This window comes from Galeopterus variegatus, unplaced genomic scaffold (genome assembly GCF_000696425.1).
Source record: "Galeopterus variegatus unplaced genomic scaffold, G_variegatus-3.0.2 Scaffold21822, whole genome shotgun sequence".
In the NCBI taxonomy this organism is placed as follows: Eukaryota; Metazoa; Chordata; class Mammalia; order Dermoptera; family Cynocephalidae; genus Galeopterus; species Galeopterus variegatus.
Genome location: NW_007747933.1, coordinates 3,563 through 9,858, shown reverse-complemented (window position 1 = coordinate 9,858; position 6,296 = coordinate 3,563). Strand labels below are relative to the sequence as shown.

The 6,296-nt window shown below is 58.8% G+C and overlaps 1 long non-coding RNA gene across 1 annotated transcript; it reads right to left on the bottom strand.

Annotated features, from left to right (window-relative positions):
• Positions 1-3,501: 3,501 nt before the first annotated feature.
• Positions 3,502-5,289, bottom strand: LOC103583338. Its single transcript, XR_549850.1, has 3 exons — positions 4,951-5,289; positions 4,172-4,280; positions 3,502-3,627 (listed from the first exon to the last, which is right to left on the bottom strand). It is a non-coding gene; the product is annotated as an uncharacterized LOC103583338 (long non-coding RNA).
• Between the last annotated feature and the right edge of the window lie 1,007 nt (positions 5,290-6,296).

Sequence of the window (6,296 nt, the reverse complement as noted above, 5' to 3'; positions counted from 1 at the left end):
GAAGGCCTCGCTGAGCCTGAACTGACCCCGAGACCCTGCTGCCAACTCTCCACCTAACTGTGCTAGCCTCCCGGTCTGCCCATCCACTGGGGTCCTACCCTTTGCTCCATCAGTAGTGCTGATCATGGCAGTGGCAATTTAAAACAAAAATGCCAGAGCTCACAGGGCTCCCTCGGCGCCAGCACGGTGTGGGGATTTTCTCATTTACTCTTCAGGCAGAGGAGCCACCACCCTGCTCAGGCCCACGCAGTGCCAAGGGCAAGGTCGACCCCAGCAGTGAGTGGGTGTGGAGGGGCCCACGTCAGCGCCCAGGGAGACTGCACATTGGTGGCAGGGTGGGAGGACGCCTTTGTGGGCACCATCCCAGGAAGCCCAGCCTGTCCTCCCGGCCCTGCGCCTCTGAGGGCACCTGACCCCTGAGGAGCTGCCCAACCCCAGGTGGACGTCACGTGGGACATCGTGGGAAGGAGTCCCAGCGCCCCAGGAGGGCCCTGGCAGGGGAACAGGCTTCTCCCTAACGCTTTTTCGGGAAGAGAAAACCTGACGTCCCCTCCATCCGGGAGAAAGCATTGTGCCGGGTGCTGCCGTCATGTGGCCTGGAGCGAAGGGGCCGGCCATTCCACAGAGACAACCGGAAGAGGTGCTGGCATCCTAACCTAGGTGAGTACTGGGGTGACTCTCTCGGAGGGGCCGTGGGTCCTTTGGTGGGGTACTTCTTGTGCCGGGGAGTTGAAGGGGGTGGGGGGCCCACAATCATATCTATCCTGGCAGAGTAAACGAGAGAAGAGACACCGGCAAAAATGCATCATAAAGCAACAGGAAAGGAGGTTGGCTGGAAATTTGCAGAAACAGAAGAAACAACCCAGCTTCAGACAACAAAGTGACACTTCTTAAAAGTATTTCCACTCAAAACAGAGAGCAGTTGGTGCCACACGCACACGACCTCCCGTGTGGCAGCTGCACCCGCATGGCTGCGCCTCTGCTGCCTGCCCGTGACACAGGGCACACAGGCTCCCGGGAGAGTGTGCAGCAGGTGCCAAGTACCGGAGAGGGCGCTGGCTACAGGGCCTCCTGTGACTCATCGTCAGCAAGAGGAGAGGAAGTGTCCGGGGCTCCTCAGGTGGTTGCTAGGTTTTGTGTGTTTTTCCAGAAAGGGAAGGAAAGGAGGAAATTTAAGACAGAAGAGCCTGGTGAACAGAAACAGCTGTAGTGAGAGACATGGAAACAAGCACAAGTCGAGAGACTGGGACGCTCCCTCACACGCACACACCCACATGCTCATGTACACACACGCTCAAGCACGCGTGCACACACCCACATGCTCACATGCACACACACGTGTGCACACAACACAGGCGCACACACATTCTCATACACATGTGCACACACGCCCGCAGGCTCACATGCACACGCTCATACACACGCGCACACACGCCCACAGGCTCACACACACATGCTCATACGCATGCACACACACGCCCACAGGCTCACACACACATGCTCATACACACGCACACACACGCCCACAGACTCACACACACATGCTCATACACACGCGCACACACATTCCCGCACGCTTACATGCTCATACACACGCGCACACACATTCCCGCACGCTTACATGCACATACACATGCACACACAGCACAAGGCTAGCCTATGCTTGGGAGGACATGGAGGGAGAGGCCTCCCAGCCTGAGCCTGGGTGGAAGAAGGGGACACTTCCCTGCCCACGCCCAGTGGGAGAAGGTTGAGGTCTAGAGAGACCCTTGTGCTGGCACCCAGGCACGGGACAAGACGGCACCCCGAGTGGAGCACGCCGACTTCCTCAGACGCTCCTGCCAGAGGGCTGAGCTGGGTGTGGCCCCAGGGCTGTCCCAACTGTCCAGACCCCAGGCCCCAGTGCTACTTCCAGGGCCGGGGAACAGCTGCAGCCTCGCATGGGGGGCTTGCGGGGGAAGAGCCTGACCAGCAGGAAGGTGTGACCTACTTCAGAAGAGATTCAAAACAGCCGTACGGCCTTCTACAGGCACCACAAACACCATGCATGTGCATGTGCTTGATTACGTGTAGCTGAGGGTGCATGCCTGTGAGCAACTGTGTGTGTGTGGACTTAGGGATCTCCGTGTATGTGGGCAGCAGGCCAGAGCACAGCTATGTGCACCTGTGTGTGTGGGAGTGGACAGGTGTGCTGTGTCCCCAAAAGGTTCATGTAGTGGAATTTCATCCCCATTGTAACGATGTTGAGGGTGGAAACCCTATGATGTATTTGAAGAGGTGATTGGATTGTGAGGCCTGTGTCCTCTTGAAGGGACTGATCCATGCATGGAGTGGTGGGCATGGTTCTGGTGGCTTCATAAGGAGAGAGAGTGAGCAGGTCAGCTCTCTTGCTCAGCCCATTCTCACCGTGTGACACCCATGTCACTGTGGAGCCACCACCAAGAACAAGGCCCTCTCAGATGTGTGCCCTGGACTGTGGATTTCTCAGCCTCCGAAACTGCAAGAAATAAATTTCTTGTCTTCATAAATCATGCAGTTTCAGGTATTCCGTTATAAGCAACAGGCAACAGACTAATACAATGAGTCTGTGTGTGCGTGCACATGTATACACGCCTGTATGTGGAGAATGCACATGTGGGGGGGGGGGCACAGGCACGTGCATTGGCTCCTGGAGTGAGCAAGCCTGTCCTCACACACGTGGGGTCGACGCAGAACAGCAGGTGGATGCCCGGCTACTGCCTCCTGCTCAGAGGCCTCACAAGGCAGGGAAGGGATGGCCCTGTGTTCTAGAAACAGAAGAGGTGGGGGGGGGTGCACAGGCACGTGCATTGGCTCCTGGAGTGAGCAAGCCTGTCCTCACACACGTGGGGTCGACGCAGAACAGCAGGTGGATGCCCGGCTACTGCCTCCTGCTCAGAGGCCTCACAAGGCAGGGAAGGGATGGCCCTGTGTTCTAGAAACAGAAGAGGTGCCAAGTAGCACATCTGCTGCCTGAGGGGCCCATGGAAATCCTGGAGCCTCATTCTCAACAAAACCACTCCATACCAAACACGTGTGTACACACATGCACACACACAAGCATGCATTAATACACACATGTGCAAACCAGCACTGCACTCACCCACACATGTGCACACACATGCATGAGAACACAGGCATGCACGCATATGTGCACCGACACATACACGTGTGTACATGCATGCACTCAGAGGCCAGCACGCATGTGCACTCACACGCACCCATGCATACGCATACATACATGCGTGAGTGCACACTCACACGCGCACACACACTTGCCCACCACAGTGCGGGTGGGGGAGAAGGGAGAGATGACAGAAACATTAAAAACAGACAGACTGTGAGATGACATGGCAAAAAGCTGACAAGAAGCCGACGTGGGTGGGAGGAGGCCCCGCTGGCCCTGCCCTGCACCCTCCACGCCCACCCCAGGGGCCCCGCCCTTGCCCTGGCTGGGCAGCAGGTGGGGGCTCTTGCCTGGACTGCAGGCTCTTGATCCGGGACAGCATGTCCAGGTGGCCAGCAGAATACTGCTCGATCACGTCCATCACATCGTACGGCCGCAGACTCTCCTTGAATTTCCGTTTGGATACCAGGAACCGCATGACACTGCCAGGGCCAGAGGGGCCTTGAGCTTCGGCCAGAGACCACCCCAGCCCCTCTCTGACTGGGCCGACACCAGCGTCCACCTGCCGGCTGCCCTCCCAGCATCTCTGACACAACTGGATGACTCACCCCTCATCATGGCCATTCGCCCGCCCCACAAAGGGCCACCTGTGGTGCCCGGCTGCCCAGACAGACCCTCGTCCACCCTGAGATCTGCTGATGCAGGGGCAGCCTCCTCTCCTGGGCCCCCACGACACCCAGGATGGGGGCAGCTCTCGGGCCCAGTCTTCCCCCTCACAGACTCCCAGCCATGCCAGGCACAAGGTGATATCACGAGGAGCAGGGACAAAGAGGGCGTCGGCCACAAGCCTTCTCACTGAACAGGTGTCCCCCAACCAGCACTCTGAACCCAGCCACATCCCAGGAGAGAGTGGAGCCAGGACACATGGCCGGGACTGTTCCTTCTCCGCTCAGCCTTTCACGGCGGGCTCTGCCTCCTGGCCTCTCCCCGTATGCCCCCCCCATGCGGTGAGCAGGGGACCCTCACCACACGGCTCGGATGCTGACTTTGAGGCCCGGGGTCAGGTCCTCGGCCACGAACTCACAGTTGCAGCTCTTATTGTCATCTGCGACGTCCTCCCCAGGGAGACTTGCTTCTGGGTGGATGGAAACAGACGATGAAGCTGAACCACGCCTGGGGACAGAGGGCCGGGCGCCCCATGCGCTCACATCTGCTCCTGTGGAGCCACCCTTCCACCCTGCCTCCCACAGCTGCTCCTCCCTGGCTGGGACTTCCAGCAGGTGGTGGCCACAGGAGTGGCTGGTGTGAGGGTTTAAAAGGATGTCCCTGTCAACTGATGAACAAACTGTGGTGTGCCTCACAGCAGAACATCACTCAGCCATAGAAAGGAACAAGGCACTGACACGCTACAACACGGGTGAGGCTAGAGGACATCACATTCAGCAGAAGCAGCCAGGCACGCCGGGCCGCATGGCGTACTGTCCCCCTTGTATGAAACATCCAGAACTGGCAAATTCGGAGACAGAAAGTGCAGCGGTTCCCATGGGCTGGGAAGAGGGGTTGGGGGCGAATGCTAATGGGCACGGAGTTTTCTTTTGGAGTGATGGAATGTTCTGGAACTAGACAGAGGTGATGGTTGCACAACACCGTGAAGTTTCTAGATGCCACTGAATTTGTACACTTTAAGATGGTCAATTTTATGTTATGTGAATTCCACCCCAATAAAGAAATACATGGGGGAGGGGCCTCCTGCTCCGGCAGCAGCGTGGGAGGCCACGGTGCCACGGGGCTGCAGCCTGACCCACCTTCTGAGTTCTGCCGGGACGCGGCACCCTTGATCCGGAAGGCCTGGCGCGCCCGGCTGCGGTCTCCAAAGCTCCAGCTCTTGGGCACCTTGCTTGGGCTGTCATCGAGGCTCTGGTCAGCACTGGGTGACCGCCGGACAGGCTGGGCCTGGGGGGACCCCTTCCCCTTGGCAGCCACGCCTCGGGGGCTGGAGAAGACACGATCTTTCAAACTGACCTTCTGACTGCTCCCACAAGAACCGACAGACAGACGGACACACACAAAGAAACACAAGAGAAGTCACTCTGGAAAGAACACGAAGCGTATCTGAACATGACTGATGCTGTCCCACGTGACAGTACAGAGCCATGAGACCCAAGGACAGCCAGCCACGTGTGTAGGGGGAGGGGGCTCAGAGCAGCTGCCATGGGACAAAGCACAGGGCCAGAAGGGAGGGACAGCCGGGCAGTCACAGGCTCCCTGGGGACAGCAGGTGCAGCCAGACCTCGGCTGCACCTAGGGTAGGTGATGTCCGTGGACTCTTCAATCACTTTTGCTACCACGACAAAGTACGAGAATCCTCTCCACACCACCCCACCAGCGCCCCCCGCCAGGTGACACTCTGGGCAAGACAAGTCCCCAAATGCCCAGGGGGCTGCGGTTGCTCTCTGAGCACCTCCCGTCTGCCCTGGGTTCTTGCGCCCTTCCCTGCACCTTCCACGCCTGTCACCGCCCCTGGGAGTGGCCTTCCTCCTCCTTCCATCTCTCCACCTCCTGCCCCAGAGTCAGGGGAGAGCAGGTGGCATTTGTTCAGCCTCACCCTGGGCCTTTCTGACCAACCCTAGGTAGCCACCTGGTGGGAACAGGCTTCAAGAGGAGGGCGCGGGCTTCCTCACTGGACCTGGTGCTGAGCCTGCCTGAGTCTGAGCTCTACCCCGCACCAGGACGCCCGAGAAACAAGCATCCTGCTCTGGAAGGAGGGTGTGAATGAGGCTGTTCCGCCAGCCGGCCTTGGCTGGAACAGGCCCCAGCAGGAAGCAGAGAACCACAGCCCCAGCCCTGCAGGCGGGAAGCTGGATTCACAGCGGGTTCCACGTTCTCGACAGTCCTCGGGCCTCACTTGTGCTCATGTTTCTTGGTAACCTGGAGATAGGCCTGACACCCACATTCACCGGCTCCAGTGTCATCCAGCAGCAGCAGGAGAGGCAGATGTGTCACCACGGTTAGGTACCGGGCAGATGTGGCCTCCACCCTTTGGCCTAGGGAACATCAGGACCTTCTCACCGCCTTCCACCATCTGCCAGAGAGGATGGCGAGGCTCCCAGGACCTGAGAACCCACTCACAAGTGGCCACATGCAGGTGCCT